Here is a 19,317-nt window from a genome sequence, read left to right as displayed (position 1 = left end):
TTGAAACTGAAGTGTAACATGGGGAAAAGAAAAGAAGAGGTGAGAGAATTGAGCTATTCAAGCATGAGTGAAAGGATAGAAGTTAAAAGATGGGACCTGTATTGAGCATTTTCAGATCAGCCAGAAATTTTTTTCCTTAAAGGAGACCAAATGAAAACAGATGGGAATATTCAACATTAAAGATTTTAGAGAAAATATGCTTAACCTGCTTCATCATTACTTTAGAAACTCATCTTGTGCAACTCTGAGCAAGTTGCTCCTTCTTTCCTTTATTTCTTTCTTCAGTCTTCTTTGCCCTGGTTTGTCTCTGTGTTTTGCAAGCTGTTACAGGAGAGTTTAAAAAGTAGAGATTTCCATAGCATAGTTACAACAACTGTTAAATACATTTTCTGATTTGAAACAATCCAGGGATCTATGACATGAAATTTCATATGACATGCAGTTTCAGAGATGTGGCTTCAATTCCCAGACACAGGAACAAGCTGCCTAGTGAAGTGGTTGAGTCCCCATCCCTGGAGGTATTTAAAAGATGTGTAGGCATGGCACTTAGGAACATGGCTTAATGGTGGACTTGGCAGTGTGAGGTTTACCATGGGACTTGATGACGTTAAGGGTCTTTTCCAACTTAAATGATTCTATAATTTTATGATTCTATTATTAACCATGGAATTTTTGCAGGACTGGGAAAGCAATTTAATATAATGAAGCCTCAGCTGACCAATATTAACCTATGTGATGATGATGTCCAGTGTTCCAGGAACGTTACTGTTGTCAGAATCAATTACTGTTTATAAGTAGTTTAAATAATATGGGTTATATTCATCCTGTGGACTTGAATCAAATTAGGATGGATTAAACCCTCAGCTTGGTAAGGCTCTATCTTCAGAGAACAATTTACTGGTTATGGTATCAAATGAAAACTGGGAATATTGTTTTGAACTGAAATCCAAATAATTTTGAAAAGTAAAAACTATTTAATCTGCTTTTTTTCTTCCTCATGTTTCCCATACAAAAACTTCATTTTTCAAATAAAAAAAAATCTTTATTCAAAATATAATGTATGTATTAGGTAAAATCATTGCTCAACTTTAAGTAAACTTTTCACTTTGCAGTTGTTGAACTCCTGTCTTCCCTATTCCTTCCCAGTTCCATACATGCAGTCATTTCATTGAGTGTGTATGATACAGAGAACTCACGTCATCATTGCGACTGTTCTAGGGCTTCACTTAGGTCATTCTCTTTCTTGTAAACATTATTGGTTTTTATCAAAATTAACAGTACTAATAGAAAGTGGTTTGTTTGTTTATTTGTTTGTTTGTTTGTTTGTTTGAACCCCTCTTTCAGACAAATGAAGGAGAACTTGAACATGCTACTTATTCCTGCTTCCCAGAGCTAGACCTTAGGTTCAAGCAGGTGGCATTTTTTACATTTGGAGGGACTCAACCTCTGCAAACAATGGTTCCAGACAGACTGGGAGGGGCTAAGGGCAGAAATCAGGACTGTGTTGGAAGATCTGAGTTCCATCCTTGGTTGGAATGGTATCAGGCTGTCATATGTCCTCACTGTGTCTCAGTTTTCAGAACTATAAAATTCAGTAAGAAGTTATGATCTCAGCTATTCTTTACTTCCTTCAGTCAAAATCTCTCTCCTCCTCACTCTTTCTTTTAAATTATCTGGGTTGAAAGAGGTCAGGCAGAACTTTTCTGCTTTGCACTGCCTTAGGACAGGATAAGGCTTCAAGCAGTGTTCATGGGAGCCATTTGCAGTGGGTTGGTGTGCTCAAATTCACCAGTCTCCTGCTGTGGTAAACATACTGGTCATTTACATGCAAGCACCAGTCTGGTTCTCATTTAAAATCCTTTGAAGAAGTTTCTAAGCTTTATTTGCCTTAAAACAGAAACTCTTTTCTCTCACTGCCCCTTCTGCCTCTAGCTGGCCAGTAGACTACTGATGACTTGTCTTAACCATGATGTGAACTATGTCAGCAAGAATAAAAATACATATTATTTAAATCTCATTCCCATTAGGCTAACAGCAAGCTGTTAACAACATTAAGGAGGGAGAAAAAGAGAGAGAGAGAGAACTTAAAAAACAAAATCTCCTCTCTGAATGCAATTAACCTGCTGCTCACTTTCTCCTTTATGGACTCTCAGAGGAAACTTTTGTGTATTTATGTCATGACAACATAACTCTTTTTTCCTTATTCCTTGTCATAAACCAAGATCCAAACAGATTTGTGTTGACGCTCAGCTGTTGAATTCACTCTTGTTTTAAAAAATACCTAGCCTGCTCATCACTGGAAATTGGGAGAGTATTCCAAGGAAATATCACTATAGGTTTGTGCTAATTCTATATTTGTCCCTTGACGTTTGCTGTTGGGGGAGGATACAATGGTAGGTAAGTTGTTAAATTGACATTGCCCAGCTGCTCTTACGTTCCAGTGGATTTGGGGGTGTTCACCGGAAAGACAGGAACACACTGATTATGCTTTACATAAGTGTCTGCTCCTAATGTCAGTGGCTGGCTGCAGGACTGGGCCCACATGAGTTTTGATTTCTAATAGAGATGGAACATTATGGTTAGTTGACAAGTAGATGGTTCTGCAAGATCAAAATCCCATCTTTCCTACCTAGTGGTGTGGAAGGACTGCCAAATATAAACACATGCTCTGTTTTTAGTCCTGTGCTGGTTTTGGCTAAGATAGAGTTAATTTTCTTCATAGTAGCTGGCATGGGGCTATGTTTTGGATTTGTGCTGAAAACAGTGTTGATAATACAGAGATGTTTTTGTTATTGCTGATCTTTGTTTACACAGAGTCAAGACCTTTTCTGCTTCTCACTCCACCCCATCAAGGAGGGGGCTAGGAGTGCACAAGAAGTTGGGAGGGAACACAACCAGGACAGCTGACCTCAACTGACCACGGGCATATTCCATATCATATGGTGTCATGCTTAACATACAAAGCTGAGGGGGGAAGGAAGAAGTGGAGGACGTTCAGAGCGATGTTGTTTGTCTCCCCAAGTAACTGTTATGTGTGATGGAGCCTGGCTGTCCTGGAGATGGCTGAGCACCTGACTGCTCATGGGAAGTACTGAATGAATCCCTTGTTTTACTTTGCTTGTGTGTGCAGCTTTTTTTTTACCTATTAAACTCTCTTTATGTCAACCCATGAGTTTTCTCATTTTTACTCTTCTGATTCTTTCCCCTATTCCACCACGGAGAGTGAGTGAGCAAGCAGCTGTGTGGGGTTTAGATGCCAGCTGGGGTTAAACCATCACAAGTTCAAAAGCTGAGACCGCAGAAAGGGAGCTGAAGAGAACAAAGCAGGTCAAATCTGGTCTTATTCTGAGGAATCATTTGGATATGTGAATCAATTTTTCTTACTCTACTGTTTTTGAACCTTTCCGAGTTTTTAGAAGTGTGGAGTCAAAACAGTTAAAAAATGAAATACAACAAAATAAACTTCATTTTCTGGGTCCAGGTGAAGTCAAAAACAGAACAGAAAGGTTGCCTCTTTTCTTGTGGGCCTCCAGTGTAAATATAAGAAGAGATGCTATAGACAAGTGCAATAACATGAAAATACAGAGGAAAAGCATGACAGAATTGAGTAGTGGGTTCAGGAACTCAGCATTGCAACACCTTCACACCCCCATATATTTTATTTATTTATTATTTTGCAAAGCAATTTTCTCTAAAAATGTATACGCACAGAGGAAAACTAATTTTCAGGATCCTGTTTTATAATAAAGCTGCCACATATCTGTTCACAAAAACTCAGAGAGCTCATATGGCTCCATTATTGATGAGGCTGAGCAAATCACTTAGCTTCTTTTGCCTCCATTTCAGCTTACACCAGTGGTCTGTTCCAGATAATTCTAGTATTTTCTTCTTGGTAAAAGTGTATATTGACTATCTCCTGTTACGCTACGTGTCCGTGTAGCACATAAGATGACTGTGTCCCGATTCTTTTCTGTCACTGTAATGCTATTAATAAAAAATAATAAATCATATTAAGAACAACTGGTAGGAAAAGTAAGATGGAATTTTTATGAATCACAATACCACTTTTTGGGTTACTGATACTCAACTGCATTTTGACAGACAGAAAACAAAATAATGCTATTGGTTCCAATAAAGCTGCACCAGTTTACATAATATATAAGCTTACTTAAAAAATCTTGAGCACACAGATTTTGCAACTATGATTTTTTTTCTCATTTTTCCTCCCCCAAAACAGGAAGAAAACTTAGTGTCTTCCAAGAGGAGGTCTAACATATTAAATTAGATCATGGACCAAATATATTAGATCAACATCTGTGCTCCCAGAAGAATTGTGTTACTGTCAGTAACACAACCTGACAGCTTTAGGATCAATCATCTTATTAAAACTTTCTTCTCTCTCTTTTTTATCTATCTCCCCCTCATTCCTCAAAGGAATTGGCAAAGTTTATTTGTTTGTTTATTTGTTTGTTTTTCCTACTTCAGAATTTCTCTCACTAATACTTCTTTAAGAAATAGATTTGCCTCAAGTAGCTTACATTAATCTGGGACACAATAATGAATAAATATTTGGAATAAATAATGCACAATGTCTAAGTCTGATAATCATACTAATGATGACTGACATCCTCCTAGCACCTTCCAGCCCCCAATCCCAAGGCATTTAATTGAATGACTACAGATATCGGGGCTGTGGGAGGAGATGGGGAAAGATCCTGGGCTGAAGTAAGCTGTCAAAGCTTCTCTGATGTTGCTTGGGCCTCCTTACCATGCATGAAGTCTGTTTTTGCTTATAGGACTTTCACTGCTAGCTATAAAATAGGATGCTTTTTATTACAAAAATGGCTCCCTAAAAATATTTTTTTTATGTTGGTGGCTTACTGGGCAAAGTGGTGTAAAAGGCCAATACTTGGGAGAACTAGGAGGGTGGTAGGAGTGTGCACCACCTCCTGGAGCAGTCTGTTCCATGGTGATCCCCATCTGCTGCAAGGACAGAGGCAAGTAGGGGACTAACAGAGAGCAGCCCAGGGAAAGCAGCAGGTGCTGCCGAGGCATGGAATAGTGTCCCATTGCATCCATACCACTTCTCTTTGTGCTGAAGACTAGGTGATGGCCAACAAAAAACAGGTATCTTGGATGAGGGCCAGCAAATGAGACTTATAGAATTCTGCTGAGCTCTCGGGGTTGAGTGGAAAGAACAGCACGCTCCTGGAAATCTCACCAACTCGGGCACATAAATGAAAAGGTGTTGTACCATTCAACTTCATGATCCTTCACAAACAGGGAGCAGTTCTTGCCATGAATGTCCATGGTCTTGGGAGGCAAGATTCAGATCTGGGTTTTTTCTAATCAGCTTCCCCTGGATTTGATGTCCTCCAAATCCAAATCTGGGGGTTGTTTCTTCTTTCTGCTGGCAACACTCACAAGTAAACACATTCTAAAGAGGTCAGGTGTCATAGTGGCTAGTGATCAGTGATGCCTGGACATCCCTTTTACAGTGGCCTGTTCAGCACTGTAGGTTTTGGACCTTTTACAAGTCCCACGGAAAGGATTTTGTGCCTTAGATGTCAGTGACATGACAACCATTTTAAAAGTCTGCTTTGTCCCTGACTGAATTCTAATAGAAGTAGAAAAGCTCCCAGATGTTATAGGGCTGACTCTGAGCTTGTGTGTTCTGGGGAAGATCTATACAAGAGGAGCACAGCAGGGACTTCTTCAGGGAGGTATACAGACTTATTCATGGGGTCATAGCCTTTGACGAGCCATATCCATCCTCCATTTCATAGATGCTTCACTGAGACTATTCACAAGAGGAAAGATAATACAATGATTTGCCTATATGAGCATGGCAGACAGAAACACAATGTGCAGCTGGAGAGTGATAAGGGAAATTGATTTCTTTTTCTTATTCCTTTTCACTTTATTTCTCCTGGATGGCAGCAGCAGTTCTGTTCATCAATACGTTGCCTCCTTGTCCTATATGGGGCAAATTTTCCAACAAGCTTGAGCCTACAGCAGGTAGATATATTGCATAATCTGCCTTTTTAAGAGAGAACTGACTTTTCAAGAAAATCTTCTCTATGTTGCTCAATGTATTGGAATATTTTCAATTTTTCTTTAACTCTTCACCAAGCTATAGGACGAAGAACATTGCTCTCACTGTCATGCGACTGTCCTAATCAATTGGTGATTTGGAGAGATACATGTCACCTAAACCACGGGGTTTTTTTCTGGCTCTTATTGCTGTGCTAGATATGGTATTAAACACTTAACCACTCATAAGGTTTCCATGCAGTCTCTGCTTGTGTTTAGGCTGCAGATGAAGCAATGTCAACATAGGCATGATAAATTGGAGGTTTCTTCCATAGTGTGCTTGCACACACACAAACAAACAATTCATTAGCAAGGCCATAAACAAAACAAACCCCACAGCAGTCCCCACAAAAGTGCCAGTAAATTGCTTCAGGGTGAGAAAACACCCTCTGCGTTAACTCCAGGATATCAGGGAGACTGGGGAGGAGATGCCAGGCTGGAAGCATCTCCTGGGTTGCGTGTTGCCTCTGTGAGAGGAGGCTACAGGACAGGAATCCTCCCCTTGACTGATGGACAGGTCCTGCTGGCCCTTGTCCGGCTGCTGTTGGTCTCCTGCAGCTCTCCAGAATTTGTTTCTTTGCCTGAAAACCAGTCCTGTGAAATTACTCAAGATGAAGCAGTTGGAGTTAATGCATTCTGCCACATCTAGGCTCACTCTGAGAACTACCTGTGTCCCCCTCCTATTTAACTGCTTGTTTTGAAATGCCACTACAGGGACTGATGTCCCTTAGGGAGAAGGGAAACATCTCGGTTCTCTTGGGTTTAAGAAAGGGTTGTAGATAATACTTTCAATGCTGTTTATCTTTCTGCAATTAATTTGGAGACGGGCTTGGGAAATACACACAAGAAAGTTCCATAGGAAGTATGTTTTTTTCCGTATGATTTTTTTAATTCTAGTTTTTGACTGTAATTGAAAATGTTAACTTATTTAGTATTTTGCACCCCTCCCACAATTTTTGCTATTGAGCACAACATAAAGAGTGACACCTATGGGATTAAGCTGTTTCTTGTTGTTTCCTCCACTAATGTATTTATTCAGCTGCCTTAACTTTTTACAAAGCAAGGCAACGTAATTTTCTCTTTGTTGCCAAGGTGGGCTAAGACACATTTTGATTTTTTTGAATATATATTTTTACATTTGATTTGTCTGAGAGTGTAACTCTAATGGTTTAAAATGTTGTAAATCTAAAGAAAATCAAATACAAGAAAATAGAGGAAAAAACCTGCTATGAGGCTCATTCATAAAGCAGAATTTGGAAGCTGAAAGTGGTGGAGGGAGAAATATCGAGGAGCACATATTTAAAAAAAGGAAAGGAAAAGAGGAAAATCAAATGATATTTTAAACCTCATGAGATAAAAATAACAGTATTTGTAGGCTGTAAGTATAATTCTTTTAAAGGGATTTTGGAAGGATTGAGGCTGGCCTGTTTGATGAATAATTTTCTCTGTGACTTACCAGATAACTATTTCATACACTAACTTTAGACAGTGTGATGTTCACATTCTCTAGAATCAAAATCTAGACTGCCTTAACTCATCCTTATCACTTGCTGATTCAGATTATTTTATTAGGAGAATTCAGAGAAACTGGAAAAAAAAATACATTTGTTTTCAAAGAAAATTTTTCTTCATAAGATCTTGAACAAATTTTCCTCCACTAAGAAGTTTAAATGTTTTATGTTACACATTATTTCTGAACTAATATAGCGAGGTAGGAACACTGCCCTTTCTGAAAAGATCATGCACCTATATTTGCTTACAAAACCTTTTTTTTTTTCCACCCAGCTGCATGATGGGATGAAGCTGGTTCTTTAAATTGGTAAAGACTTACAGATGTGGGTTGTTTTTTTTTTTTTTTTTGGTGGGAGTAGTAGCTGTATCACAGTGACCTGTTGCTATCTGCCTGCTTCTACCTAGTGAGTATTCTGTTTTATTTTATGTATGGGTTTTTGTTCTTCATAGTGCCTGGATGTTTCTTAATAATATATGCATATCTGACTGAGTTTGTTGTGAGGTGAAGTGAGTATACTAGTTTACATAAGAAGCCTAAGTCTGTCTTTGAGAGTAAGAAAACTTTTTTTTTTTTTTTTAAATTATTAAAGGCAGCTAGTACTTAAATTCCTTGTGTAGTATGGTTTCTTCAAACAAATCACTGAAATAAAAGGCATGGATTCAGCAAAATACATGTTGGACTTGTAAAACAATCCTACAAAAATACAGCTGAATTGTTTGTCTTGATTGGTATGTTTCAGATATACTTGTTCCTCTTATGTAGTTTTTTTATATGGATATATATGGTTTCAGAAACTTCCTCTGTATTTTTAAGCTTTAAATGCTTTGGAGATGTTTTTTGTACTATGCAATCCTACATTCGTCATATAGCACCTTCAGTCTTTCCTCAACTAGATCCTTTTCCTTCTTTTTCCACTTCTTTTTGCCTCTCTCTTTGTAATTGTGTCATAAAATCTCATTCTTCTTATTACTCAAGTCTCTTTTCTTCTCTTTGTAATATTTTTTTAAAGTTTATATGTATAATCCTGTGTCATGGGTGGGACTCAACTAATGAGCAGCCTGAAAATCTGAGTTCTTAGTTATAAATTTTCTTACCTCCCACGTAGTTTTTATTTCTTTCTTCTTTTCTAAATAAGGTCAAATATGACTGGGAGCTAATCTTGCTTTTCTTTCTGATAAGAATAGTTGGGAAGGTGACACAGGCTTCTCGGAGGTTAATAAATTATGTAACTAGAATGAATTGCGAAAAGCAAAGAAGTGTTCATATCAAAAGTGTCTACGCTTGTAACTGCAGATGTTCAATACTTTGTACCATTTTTTGTTTACTCTATCACTTATAATAAATCTAATTATTTTCAGCACATAATTAATCTCAGCACGTGAGAAAATAAATGCTTCTTCAATTCTATGTTTTCAAATGGATACCACCAAAACTCACCATTTTCTCAGAATTATCTCTATTCATGGAAGTTTGATGCTTTCTGACTCTTACTGCTCTTAGTGTATTTACATCACAAAGAATTATAGAATGAGGCTTTAGACCAAGCTATCTATGCCAGATTAATCAATTCCACAATGTTTTATGTTCCCTGTGTAGGTAATATTTCAGTGCCATTCTTTTTCAGTTTTTGTCAAGCATTGCATTTTGTGTTTGCATTTGGTGTGGTGTCAGATGTTCACACCATCGTGTTCTTCTTCCCACTGCTCTGGGTAGGTTTTTTACATATGGTAAGATTTTTACAGTGATTTATTTAGCAGTTGACTGGGAATCTGACTCTTTTATTTTATCACTTTTGCTTTTCTTTCAGTTTTGTAAACTCAGTATTGCCTGAATACAGAGAAGGCTTTTGGCATTTAACATACAGAAAGCTGTGCTTAAAATACCATTACTGTTGTAACAAACCAATAAACCCTGAAGAATTCATTTGAAAGGCTGAAATTATAACCTTAATTTACATGCTTTTCCTTCTCCTTGTTAAGAACAGTGGTGATGAAGTGTCATCCTTAACTTTGAATTGCCCAGCATCTGTTGGTTTGTGGCACAGCCCAACCCTAACATTATTTAAATGTATTTTTGTGCATCTGAATATTAAATGGTGCCCTAAGGATTCAATCCAGCAGCCAGGACCATGGTAGTTACAAGGTTATAATTTCTCTTGTGCTCATTTTGTGTTCAAACATCTATCTAACCAGCTCAGTTATTAAAAAAAAAAAAAAAAAAGGTGGGGTGTGGAAAGGGAATTCAGATTACATTTGTGGAAATATTATGGAGATAGGGTTACCAATCTGCTTCTTTCCTTTAAACTTTCAAGTTAATTCCCCAGAGAAAGGGTACTTTAATTTCTCACAGCCCTTCATGTCAGGTTTGCAAATCACAGGGGGTTTATCTGTTCTTAGATTTGTTTTGGCTTTCCTTAAAAAATGAACATCAAAAACATATGTATATATAATATATACATAACATAGATGAGGAACACTGAAAGCTGAAATCCATTTCTATGAGAAGAAAAAGGTGGAACTAATTTGAGAAGAAACCCACTAGAAATCATCGAAGCCTGCAAATGGTGACAGACTGCCTTTGTGTTAAGATTCTCCATTCTCAAGCACTGCCATGATGTTGTATGGTCTTTACATAGGGTTAAATGTAGATAGATTCAGTAACTCTGTTTTAGATGGACAGATAGGATTGCTAATATTTGGATTAAAAGTAGTATTAAAAAGTAGGGCTTTTGAGAATATGGGATTTGGTTCATTTTTTAGGATGCACGGAGGACATTTTTCAAAAGAACCCAGACAGGTTATTTAGGTGCCTTTTTCTTTTTAGAAAAACTCTTCTGTTTTTAGATATATGAGCTGCTTTAATAAAATGTGAGTAAACTTTGTGTAAAAACAATGTTTTGGTTTACCTTTAGATTTCAAATCTGTGCCACTAGGTAACATTTTTTTATTTTAAAAAGAGATTTAAAATCACAGATGTTTTGAAAATATGGTTTAGTTTTCCACTCTTGGGAGTTATTTTTTCTTTCTTTGAGACAGATAAATTTCTTATAACACTTCAGGCATTTGTGTTTAGGAAAAAAATGAAAGCTGATACAATGTTGAAAGCAGTAAAATAATTGGAGTTTTTCTCTGCAAGTATTGCTTCTTTTGAATGCTTTTCCCTTCTTGCTCACCAGGTAACATCAGCTGGCTGCTTCTCAGGGCAAATTCTACTTTTGTCAAGGGGAAGGATATGCCTTACTGAGGCAAAGAAATAAGAGCAATCACATTCTTTCTTCACATTCTCTGTACTTATTCACGTCTCTTTCTCCTAATTTTTTATTTTTCATATGTGGCCTGGAGCAGAATCTCATCTATTTACAATAATGGGAAAAATATTGAAAAATAGTAGATCCTTTCCAAGCTCCATTAGCTAAGCGATATGATGCATACTGATGAAAGGTGCTGACAGCTTCTCGTAACTCGGGTCTGGAGAATGGTTCCAAAAACAGTGTCAGCACCACTGCTCAAAGGTCACCCTTAATGCTACCGTTAAAGAAGGTCACGTGAGGGACACCGTTCTTTGGCAGGGCTAACGCTGGTATGAAACCTGAAAGAAGCTTAATTCCACACCTCTATCTCTTGTGATGATTTCTTGTTTGAGTGGTGTCTTCGCAGACAGAGTGCACCTTGGGACCCCCAAGTACCATATTATCTTTAGGCTTCTTTGATGTTTCTAAGCAGCAAGGACATATGGGCAAATAATAATAAATGATGGAACTGTGGTCTCTTGAATCATCATTGCTATACTCTTGTTTACAGATACTGTTGGCTTACCTCATGTTGCTTTGTTAATCTTAGTTTCTTTACAATTAGTCCTTTGGCTGAACTTGAGAAATGTCTTTGTGAGACCTGTCTGAGGTCTGTTAATTGCTGGTAGTGTGCAAAGTTGTATCACTGTATGTAAACTTGTGCTTGGCTGAAAAATGTAAATCACTTCTGAGAAGAAGTGTAAGTGCTGCAAGTGGAACATAGCTGTCTAGATTATATAAGGGCAACCAGTGAGGGCCCGTATGACACAGAAGTACCTACACAAAATCAAATGTGAAAATAAATTCTGGTTTCCAGCATGTCTTCATCCAGAAGAAGTAGAGAAACAGACTTGAACAACAGTGGTTTTCATCCTACTTATGTTGTTGCTTTCCAAGGTGTTATTCTATTATGTGAGAATGATGTGCACAGCATATCTGTCAAAACATCAAGGAACCACATCCAGGCAGTTGCTGAACACCTGCAAATCCCACTAAAGTTGGTGGAAGATGCAGCTGCCAAGCTGTAGCTCAGCTCCTTAAAGGGACTAACTACAGTGAGTAATAACAAAAGCAGTTAAAAGTCACGACTACCTTGCAATGTCTATTTTAGGGAGATAGGTTATGTGTCATAGAAAATCAAACTCCATTTTTTTACTGGAAATAAAATGAGACTAATTAACTGTTGCACACCAGTGACTATTCTGGTTGGTATGCAGCCTACATAAGTTTTCTGCCTTTTTTGATTCATGGAACTTTTGGTATTGTTGCCTCAACAGCAGTTATGCTGAGGTTTAAGAGCCTGACAGAAAATATAATAAAAACTTTTTTTTTTTATTGAATTCAGAAGGTTTGTGCACAACTGTTAAATAAAAAGCAGGATCATTAAAAGAAATTATATTGCCATACCTGATGTCAACAGGGGACTATAGTCAGTGTTGACTCTGGAAATTTGGGTCCTAAATTTAGACCACTGCATCTGCAGGAGATTAACAAGTAGGCATCAAATTGAGATAATGAGTTTATGATTGAAAAAAATAAAATCACCTTCCTGCAAAGAGTTTCATGAGGATCTTGAGGAACCCAGTGAAAGGTAAACTGTGTGTAGCCTTTTAAGGTCTCATTAAAGATGTCTACTTCTGTTTGCCCCAGTGTGTTACAAACTGATATGTATTTACAATATTTCACAGTCTGTCTTCAGTGAGCTGCTCTTTCTCCAAGGTCGAGTACAGAAAATGACTCTGCAGGCTTCCAGTTCTTACTGATTAAACTATTTTACTTACAGAGGAAGAGGATACTTTATTCTTCCATAAATTGATAGATTACATTCACCTCAGATCTTATTCATTTACACTTTAAGTAAATCCCATATTGTTTTAACTGTTTTTGTCTTTTGGAAAGATGTAAGTGGTGATTTTGAAGAAAGAATAGATGTTCATGCCTCTGGTCAATTTGCAAGTCTTTCAGTGAGAGTTTTGTTTCTCATTCACACAGAAAGTCTTGGTTGTGAAATAGCTGTATGGGAGCCCTCTTGCACTTCTCCTGTAGGGTAAAGGAGGACTGCATGAGTCATCTCCTAGCTTCATTCATGAAGTTCTCTAAAGAATTTCAATTTTACAGTGGCTTTGCGTGACTCCGCATGTGATTTCTTATAATACTTTATTCTACTAGACAACACTGCATAGAACAAACAATACTGCATTGGTTATTTTATTGATGGATGCTGCAGACCTGCTGGGAACCTGGAGAATAGAATTGATCTTTTGACTAACTTTCCCCTTGGATCTGTCTTTAAGGCCAACCTCATAAAGTAGGCAACTTCAGTACCAGTGTATGAGCTTCAATCAAATAGAATCATCTTTGTAGTTACATTTTCTTTGAACTGTCATCATGTCTTTGGTTCCTTTGTGTTCTTTTGGGTTTTTTGGGGTTTTTTTGTTTTTTTTTTTTTTTTTTTTTTTTTTCTTTGTAGTTTTTTTTTTTTTTTTTTTCCTTCTCCTTGATTCTCTTTTCTGTCTCGGGCCTTTCATATAGTTCAACTTTGAGTTAAAATGACTTGTGTGTCATTTGTAATGTGAATATGGAATTCCATTTATATTTGGCACTCAATCAACAGGGGACAAAGCCCAATGTCAAATTAACACTACTTTGCTGTAGAACAGCACAGGAAAAGACAAAGTGTAGTTTCTTTAAGTCTGTGTGTGAATCTTCTACCAAGAAGTGCTTGAAACTGTATGTATATTTGTTTGAAGGGCAGGTTGTCTTCATTTTGTTACAAATGTGTCTTTTTAAAATTATTTTTACTTTTTTTTTTTTTTTCAAATTAACATAAAGGGCTAGGAACATAATCCTCAGAACAAATACAGCAGTTGGTGTTTGGTGGTTGACTTAACATCCTCTTTTCATTATGGTCTGAGCCTAACCTACACAAGATACCTGGTCTGGGTATTGTCTTCTATTGAGGATAGACATGACACTAATAAAGCTGCTGCTGCTAGTGGACTGCAGTCTGGCTGCTTTCTCTTGTATTTAACTGGCTTTGGACTCCAGACTAAGGGTTGGAAGCATATGCCACATCCTCGTGTTCAAAATACAGCATATGTACATGCACACACACAAACACAGCATGAGTTTGTGTGACAGTCATGCTGTTCTAATCGTTACCATGGAGATACACCAGTTTCACATGGCTTCTCTATTTGGAGTGTTTAGATGCAACAGTCTGGCAGCTCAGTAGCTCTGTAAAAGTAGAGTTTTTTGCCATGTCAAGTATTTTGTCATGTTTCTGTGGAAGAGAGCTTTGGGTTTGGACTTGTAAAATACGTGGAATTCAGCATCATCTCTGTAGTTACCTATGCCTATGTGTTGACTTCCCCTGAGCAGTCAGGCCCATGTGTAAGGTTTGTGTGTAAAGAAACACTTTACTCCAAACTTGCGTGTTCATCACAAATGATGTTTGATGGAAGCTTGCTTTATATCCTAGAAACTTACACTGTAAGAAGACAAGGAAAAGACTAGAGTAGTAGGAGACAACAGAGTGCACTCAGTTATTCAAAAACCTATGAGCATCATAGGTGGTGATTTTGCCTTTTAAAAAAAAGTGAAGTTATGCAACTAAATTTCATATATGCTTTGGGAAAATATGAATGTTGTTATTCATAACAGATTGTTTATTTGATGAGACAGATCTTGTTCTTCTTTTCCAATTCCTTTCCTAGAGCTCTGGTATATCACAAAGTTGAAACATTGATTAAACAAGATACTAACTAATTAAAGGCTAAAAAGTATTCTTTTCCCAAAGACAAATTATTCAGAGCCAGTAAGATACTTATAAGGATTTATCTAGAATTGATAAGTTCAAGGAAATAATGTTGTTTTCAATTAATTTCAAGATTGGAGGAGGAATTTTATTACTTCCTAATTTGATCTCTGGTTTAATGCATTATGTGCATTTTTACCCTATACCTTCTACTTGAGTTACAACATGTATTTTAGACAGCTTTTAGCCTTGATTCAACACTCGCAGATACTGTATCCGTTAGTAGTTCCTCCGAATGGCTAATAACTTTGCTATTAACAGCATGTAACTTTTGTGTGATGATTTTTTTTTTTTTGGGGGGGTGGGGGAGGAATATGTTTTAAGTTTCCAGCCATTGTCTCTCATTATCTTAAAAACTTGACCTCTCAATTGTGAGCAAGTTGCTTTATAATGCTGTATTAGTTAAATGATATTGAGAGGATTTCTTTGTTTCTGCTGCTTTACACAAGTGTTGGCTTCTCCTCTAACAGCTCTCAAGCTCTTCTTTGATTCTAATCCAGCCTTAAGACCCAGCATGGTTCCATAAGGGCCCTAGGCAGGACCACAGACCCTTCTTCTGCTCCCCAGTGTACTTGTCATGATATCATGCCAACCCATTTATCTATAACATCATGCTCTGGTGTGGTTGTGGTTTTTTCTCACCAAATCTTACTCAGATTAACTAGTTGCCTCTGGGATTCTGATAAAAGTGTTGTGCTATTTTGGGGTTCACCCAGATGCTTTAATAGGTCATGTGAAAATATGTGTTTGAAGAAGTAAAAAAAAACTGTGATGAGGGTCCCCTTCTCCCTAAATGTAAAATGAGGGTTAGTGGAATCAGTGAAACACTCAGATTTCTGCATAAGTACTATGTTATCTTAAGGCTCTGTAACTCTCTTTGTCTCTTTTGAGCCTCCTAACACAAGTAATTTTTTTCAGATATGATTTTTTAAAAATATAATTATCCAAACACTCACCTCAGGGTAAGCTGACCCAGTGCTTCCATGCATTTAAAACTATTAAATCTCTGCTAACATATCCATTAGAAATGAATGAAATAATGATATGGATGAAGCTAAACTAAAGCACAAAATTAATTAGATTTCATTTTCTGTTGTGATGGATTCCTGGAGCTCTGTGGGCACTGACCAAAGATACATTTGCTTTTCTCATGTAAGGTAATTGGATTACTAGGTAGTATGAGTCTTTAATCTTTGCTGATAGAGTGAGATAAATGTCTGCTAAATACACTGAGCAAACAAGAGTAGCTTAAGAAAAGAAGTGACAAAAAATGTGTCATGAATATAGAGGCTTAAGCAATATTTCTTCTCGGGATGGAGAGGAAAAAGCTGTTCTGTTGTCACTTGGCTGGTTAAACATACTATGACAACAAGGGTAGTTGCTTCTCTGCACACTTTAATAATGCCTCCCTGTATGCACTGAATTTTGAAATGAGGTGTCTCCTTTATGTGTCTGCATAAGTATCCTTGCTTTTCAAGGAAAGAGTGTATGAAAACACTTGGAAATTTTTCTCTGTGAGGAATTCTGAAATATAGACTGGAAAAATTGACATGTTGGTAGTTATTTCTAGGGTTGGAAACAGACGTCAGTTTTTCATCCTGTGATCAGGAGAAAATATAGTGTACTTCAGTATTTTGGAGTTGGGGTGTGTGTTTGTTTTGCTTTTTAACATGGCAGAACATAAAAAGAAGTATGACTAAAATAAAATTACTTTACAATTCTGGTAATTCCTCCTACCCATCACCACCCTAAAGAGACCAATGCCAGTCACCTGTGACTAGTCATATACCTGCATTTAAGCAAAAACAGAGCACAAAAATAGAGAAAGGATTATGGTCTGGGCTGTTTAGTGGGGGGAAAAATAAATAAATTGAGCTTGTGCTGGTTTGAGATTGGAAGCAATTTCCATGAAAGATCTTTCCTTCCAACCTGTAATTTATGCCCTGCTTGAATACTGAGACAGAATCTGATATCTTTTGAATACCTGAGAAGCACAGGAGGAAGCACAGATGTAATTCCCAGCTGTGGAAATAGATACTGAGATCCAGGTGCCTCTGCAGAACTTCAGGGCCATCCTATGTAGTCAGAGAGGGAGACTTTCAAAGAGATAGCATGTGGCCACCTTCTGTCCACCTTCCCTTAAAAGCCATCTGAGCTGAGTGCTTAACTCATCTGTGGTGCTTGGAAAACCTGGCCCTTCAAGGAGCAGGTCTGGAGAACTAAAACACCTTGAACTCCAGTAAAAGGGCAGACTACCTCCAGAAGTATTGATATCCTGATGTCTTGTCATGAAGGCAGCTCTGGGCTGTGAATGAGCTCAAGGGGAGGCTCATGTTCTGGGGGGTGATATCACTGTCAATTGTAAATTCAACAGGGATTGTCAAATTCACTTGTTAAATCTTGTTTGAATAGACATCCTGAATTTGTTTTACTTTAGGAAAGCCATAAATAAAGAGCTAACACCCAGACCAGACTCTCGAGATGAACTTCCTCTCTTTCTGAGTCATTTTGTGGGTGTAGGATTCTGGAAAACATGCAAATATATCTTGAACTGTTTCATAAATGCCAGAGAGGTCAATCTTCTTTCTTTGCTGTATCACAAGAAAGTGATTGATGCTTGGCACTTCTGTATAATAATAAAACATTTCCAAAGTTTATGGTCAATAAATTTGTGTAATAAAAAATGCATTCCAATGCTATTATAGTTCATACTTCCACTTCAATAACTTTGCAGGCTAAGATAATGTAAGTTTTGGTCATGCTTTTTTCCTTTTCAAAGAGCAAAGACTTTGAAATTTCTTTTAAGGTAGTGTATGTTAAGGTTAGTATCTCCTTCAAATAGTGATTCCTTCTGGAGTCAAAACTGTGATTTTAATTTTAATTTTCTGTGAGTCTTTGCAAAACAGTGTGGTCTGGGACTTTAAGTGGGTGACAAATATTCTCATGTGTGTTTTTTCTGGTTGATTCTGAATACACCTATATTTTTAGTGAAGTACCCTACAAAAATGGCTTTCTGATCAGGTATCTTTTCATGAAGTGTTTTGACATCTATAATCTTACCCGAAGTATGGTGCAATCACTGAATAAGTCTTCACTGTCTCTACCAACATTTAAAGAAAAGCTTCAGGTAAAGAGATGCTATAAAAGCACTCATCTTTCTTCAAGGCATAGAGTTCATAAGGCCTTTGTTTTTTTTTTTTTTTTTTTCTTTTGTTTTCTCTTCTGTTTCATTTCTGATGGCAGTCTCCCTTTTTTTTTTTCTGAATTTGGATTCAGACAGCAATGGTAAATGTGGCTGATAGAGTCCTGTTTCCACTGAAATGATGACATGGGTTTGTGTCAAGAACTGTGAAGGCTCCTAATTGTTCATGTGAGAGATGTAAATAGAAGTTGGAGACCAGATTAACCTGATATTCAGTCACATAAATCCCTAATTGTTCTAGAACCACATTTCAGCTAAGTTTTGAGATTAGCTTTAAATATTTGTATTCCTTTTAAAACCTCCTATCTTTTTTTTTTTTTTTTTCAGACTTGGATTTGTTAAGCAATTATTTGTCTTTGTTTTCCATGCAACTGTGACAGTTAATCATCAATTCAGTTGCCAGACCATAAATACAGAGATAGTGGCATAAGTAGGCTCTAGCCAACACTGCAGAACAGTGGTAGTTATTCTGTAGGTCCTGTGCCATACCTGTTAGCCTCATCTGAAGCACCTTAAGGGGTCTGCAATAGTACTGAATCTGCCTTTGTGTGTAGACAACTGAATTCACATGTTACTCTTTGCTTTTGCTGCCTTTTGAAAATGTGAGGAAAGAAATAAAAATAGTCTGAACTGAAAAATCCCTTAAATTCCCTGCATTATTAATTGAAAAAATTAAAAATTTTGTGTTTTTTTTTTCTTGATTTTAGCCCTTTTCTTCCAGAACTGAAAATTTAGATTAGGAAAATGTTTAGAAGATGAACTAGAAGAGATCAAAACCTATTCATGTTTTTTTCAAGTTAATCTTATGAGAAACTATTCTCTAAAAACTCATTCTGGAAGGTACTTTCAAGGAATTTTTTCCCCATAGCACATATCAAGAATACATACTATTCTGGGATATGTGCCTGCTTGGGAATGCCTGTTCTCTGTTAGGTTTTGCAGGGTTGATAGAGTGATGGTGTGGAGACACAGGAAAAACATAGAAAAATTAGAAGTGAGACAAGATGAAGGTGTTAGTGGTCAGGATCTCAGGCTTTGCTTGACAAGGGATTCCTCTTGCCATGCTGAGTTTAACCTAATTTTTCAGGGTCCTTCCGAGGGAGAACAATCTCCAGAAAACAACTTCTCCCATCATCCTAAAGAAGGTGTCTACAGGACTAGAGGCCATGTGAAACTGATCTTAACCTGTCTCTTTGCCTTCCTCTCAGGTTTGCTTAGTGAGATGAAAATCATAACATCTTTGCTTTCTGTTTTTGATAAAACTTCAAACATTTTTCTTCTGTCTTGTCAGGAGATGACATGTGCTGCTTTGTTGTCATGCATTCTGTCTCATTTCTGCTGTCCTCGTGCATGGTGATGGCATATGACATGGCTCTTTCTACTTGAAAAATATAGAATCACAT

Source organism: Tyto alba, unplaced genomic scaffold, assembly GCF_018691265.1.
Source record: "Tyto alba isolate M040663 unplaced genomic scaffold, T.alba_DEE_v4.0 Super-Scaffold_7, whole genome shotgun sequence".
NCBI lineage: Eukaryota > Metazoa > Chordata > Aves > Strigiformes > Tytonidae > Tyto > Tyto alba.
This window is presented reverse-complemented; position numbering follows the sequence as displayed.